Below are 4,887 nucleotides of genomic sequence, written 5' to 3'. Positions count from 1 at the left end.
TGCACATCAACTTCTCATAGAAATACTGTTATTTTTGTGAAATAAATAATAAAGATAGAGGCTTCATAACATTTTATTATGAACTTTCAAAAAAAGAAACTTGCTATTGGAATGAACAAAAAGTTGTAAATGAGAACATAAAACAGAAAATTAGGATACAATGACATACTACAATGAATGGCTTCATGTTAAAATAGGAATGCAGGCTTAATGAAATAGTTTTCGGGAAGCAACATCACCACAAAATGTGATTACAATGACAAAAAAATCAAGGTGCTGAAAATCGATTCGAATTGGCCGGTCGAACCGTGAACCACTACCAAATACGGTTCGGACAGAAGCCAAAACTGGAGGATTGAGAAACCGACATTGGACCGTCGAATCGGCCAGAAACTGGTCGTCGAACCGAACCGTAACCCGGCCGATTTTTTAAATTTTCCCAAAAACGGCAGCATTTTTCTTTTCCAACCCTAACTTCCCCAACCATTGCCCCTCTAGGCCTCTACTCTCCAGTTTCAGAATGGGCAGAAGCAGAACGCAAAGCAATACTCCCCTCTTCTCCAGTTCTCCTTTGTCTCACCATCATCGAAGCCACCAGCGCAACTTCCATCTAGCCAACGTCCAGCCACCACCGTTTGAACCACTCGCGCCCCCTTCCCCCAACACCCCCTCCTTCGTGAATGTCACCCAGAATCTTCAAAGTTCAAAAATCAAAACCCAAACTAAAACCCTAGGTTCTTCAACGACGCCGCCACCACCGTTCGTGGTTATTGGCGCCTCCGCGGCTTCCTTCTTCCCCTGTCCAGAACCAGATCCTCTCTTCTAGCTCGGCACGTCGTCCATCCTCCCGTGGTTTCTCTCTCCGAGGCTCGAGCTGTGCGTTGTTGTGTCGCCGTTATCTCGCTGCTCGTCGTCGTCTTTTTGTCATCCTGCTCTCTGTCGAAGGTTAGTGGCACTACTTTTCACTTTTTCCCTTTATGCTCTGTTGAGTCTGTTCTAAATATGATTAGTGATTTTCTGAATGTGAAATCAATCAAAGAAATTGATTTTGTGTTATTGTCAAAATTATTACTAAAAATGGATTTGTTAATCTGCTGCTGCTATTTTTTATATTTTGAGTATGCTGTTTTTTAATTTTTGTTGGTAAATTTATTAATTTCAGAGTTTAGGGTGATTATTTTTGTGGATAGATTTATTGATTTCTATCCCTCGTTTGTGCTCCCTTTCCCTCATATGTTCGAGTTTGTGCTCCATCTCCCTCAACTATGAAAGGTGAATTCTTGCTGGTATTGGTTTCTTCTATATTACGTTGTTTTTCTTGCTGCCATTTAAAGTTTAATTTAACATTTGTTTTATTTTGTGATTTAGAATTTAAACCCTTGTTTATTACGTTGTTGTTTTGCTTTTGTTTCTTATCTAGTTCTGCTAGTTTTTCCATTGCTATTTTTTAAATTGCCATTGTTGTTACTGATGCTGTGGAAGCTCTTGTTACTGATGTTGTGTTATTAATTTTTTTTTACCTGCAAAATTTGAATTTATGTTTTTTTATTTCAACACTGAAAATGACAAAAGTTCAACTGGTGTTTGATCATGTGAAAACTGGAAACTCTTGTTGCTGATGCTGTCTTATTAAGATTCTGCCATTGTAGCACTCATGCACATGGTGTTTGATCAAATGCCTAAAAGAAATTAGAAAAACCTCTCAATGAATGTAATGAATTATTTGACTTTAGTATTTGTATTTTTCCTTTTGAATTTCTAGGTTCTGATGGATAAATGGGTATCATAAGTATGTAAAAAAAATAGTAGTACTGAAAAAAAATTAATTATTAGAGATGAATGTTTATCAATTGATTTGTATTTGTGTTAGTTGTGGTAGTATTATGATTCTGAAAAATGTATGAATTAAGTTAAATAGTTGTATAATTTGAATAATATTTTAAAGTTTCTATTATACTATAGTGTGTTTATTTATATTTTAATTATTATTTTATTATAAAATAATTATTTCGATTTAATTACGGTTAAATCGGTTTAACCAACGAACTAATGAACCAGTAGCTAGAACGGTTCGATAATCGGTTCGATTTTCAGAACCTTGCAAAAAATTAACATGTCATAGAAACTTTATCTAATCTAATAGATTTAAAGTTATGAGATTATAACTTAATAAAACATTAAAGCTTAATTTGATTTTTAGTTTAGGAATTTGGTACATTGTTGGGTGAAGGGGTCAGAGGAAGAGAGAGCAAACAAACCTGAGAACGCAAACAGATAAAAGAGGGAGACCAACCACGGCGACGACGCAGACGGTGAGGTAGCAGCAACCATGAGCACTGTAGGACAATGAAGCAATGACGACGACAATAGACGCCCGGGGAGCACCAAGATGTGATGACACAGTGTAGCGATTCATGAACGAAGGCGACAATGCCTTGCACTCAATGACGATGCAGGGAGCAGTGCAGTGGGCCAGTGGCAGTGCCCAGTGGCGACGATGTGGCTAGTGGCTGCGAGCAGAAGACCCCTTTCTGAGTGTATTATTGAGTGTGTGACTGTGTGAGTGAGACATTGAGAGACTCGAGTAAAGGGAGGGGGAATTGGGGCTAGGGTTTTTTTAACAACAGCAAAGACCTCTTTTTGTCACCTTTGAAAACCTTGACCATAGATCCTTTTTAGGTCACCCTTTTGAAAAATCATAATCATATATCTTTTTAGGTCAGCCACCAAAACCATGACCAAAGATCCCTTTAGATCACCTTCAAAATCGTGACCATAGACCCCTTTTAGGTTCCCATTTTTCGAAAAATTGTGACTATAGACCCCTTTTAGGTTACTCCCAAAACCGTGATCATAGACCCTTTTAGGTCATTCTTCATAACCGTGACCATAGACCTCTTTAGGTCACCCACTAAAACCGTGATCATAGACCCTTTTAAGTCACTCTTTCATAAAACTGTAACCATAGACCCCTTTTAGGTCACTTCCAAAAACTGTGACTATAGATCTCTTTAGGTCATCCCAAAACCGTGACTATAGACCCCTTTAAGTCACCCCCAAAACCGTGACTATAGACCCTTTTAGGTCACTCGTTTTTGAAAAACCGTGACTATTGACCCTTTCAGGTCACCCTAAAAACTGTAACCATAGACTCCTTTAGGCCACCCCCAAAAACCATGACATATACCTTTTTAAGTCACTATTTTGAAAAACTGTGACCATAGACCCTTTTAGGTCACCCTTTTAAAAAACTATAATCATAGACCCTCCCCTAACCATATAAAGTAATGGGAAAAATGGTAAAGTAATGTGATCTCCACTGTTGCAGAATCCACCATCGTTGACCTCTTCGAGGGAGAACTCCATGGCTTTCCAAAGCTCGACCTCTTCTCGAAGCAGATATTCCTCTCATAGTAGACTGCTACTTTACTCCCATGGTGAGAGACCGGTGTTGCAAACCTCAGGGACAAAGGAGAACCCTGATCGCAGATTCTAGGGCTGTGTCTATTTTGAGGTTTGTTGTTTTCTTTTCTTTTCAATTGAGTCGTTTGGGTGATGGAGTGAAGAGTGAACACGATGGGTATGTGTAGGTTCAACAATGGTGCAACTTCTTTCATTGGGCAGATCCAGAAACAGAAGTGGAACACTCAGAAATTATAAGAATAAGGAGAAAGATTTCCTCGCTGAAATCAAGAATGAAAGTGGTAGAATGGAAGCTGAAGGTCGTTGCTGTGTTAGAGTTTTTTGGGTGGGTTGGGTTTGTGTATTTGCTATTGCAGAATTTTTTTAAAGTAAGACAACCGTGTGTAATTCCATTGAACCTTGTCTGAAAAATGTGTTGGATTATGCTGTTGTTGTTGTTGTAGGTAAATTGGGTTAGGGTATATTTAAGTGGGTACCCTAATTCTGTTTTGTTGAATCTGTTCAAGTATGTATGAATGACAATTATGTAAGAATGGTTGGTTTCTGAAATAAGAGTAGAATTTCAGTTTGACAAATAGGTGGGTTCCATTATTGTGTTTTGCATAAGTTTCCTGTTATAAGGCTACTGCTAATAAATGAACAATTTCATAACAATGTCATAAACAACAAACTAAGTAACAGCAACATGATAAACATCAGAATAACATACGTAATAAATATAGTGTTTGACAACCAACTAAATCCCAAAAGGGTTGGCTGGTCCATGCCAATAATTCAATACAACACTGAGTAGCTCAGAAGCAAAATATCACCAACCAAAAGTAGCTAACAGAATCCACATTGACATTACTAAAAACTTAAGACAAACTTAACTCAAAATAAGACCACATGAATTGTATCTAAATATCAAAATATGCTCCTAATTTTCCAATTTTCCTAAAGCAATCCCTATTTTCTTGGAGGCAACTTTGCCATTAACCTTAGTTTCTTGGGAGAAACATGAGGTGCTCTAGAATTTCTAATAGAGAAGTGTCCAACAGGTTGGCTTGAAGATGTGAAAAGGGTTGGCTGAGATGCTAGAAGGGATGTGGTGTTTGGCTGAGTTGAGGATGAAGAAGGTGCTGAACTTATTGGGCTGGTGTGCTTCTTGAGCTGTAGTTTAGGCTGGACTGAATAGTTGGGCTTAGTGGTTCCTTTGGGCCTGCCTCTAGGCCTTTTGGGCTGTGTTGCAGAGTTGGACTGGGCTGAAGATGGTGGCTGTGTTGCTGAATCAGTTTTTCTCTTGACACATAGTTTACTAGTGGGCTGTGAAGATGTAGTCTTCCTTCCTCCCTAAGCAGTTGGAGGATGTGAGTTGGTGCTTGATTTCTTCTTCTTGCCTTTGTTAAGCTTCTTTGATTGTTGGGCCTAATAGACAATTACAAATTAAGTACAACACTATTAGGCTTATGACAAACATCAAAC

Source organism: Arachis ipaensis, chromosome B02 (assembly GCF_000816755.2).
Source record: "Arachis ipaensis cultivar K30076 chromosome B02, Araip1.1, whole genome shotgun sequence".
NCBI lineage: Eukaryota > Viridiplantae > Streptophyta > Magnoliopsida > Fabales > Fabaceae > Arachis > Arachis ipaensis.
The sequence above is the reverse complement of the archived record's forward strand: the minus strand, read 5'-3'. Positions refer to the sequence as shown.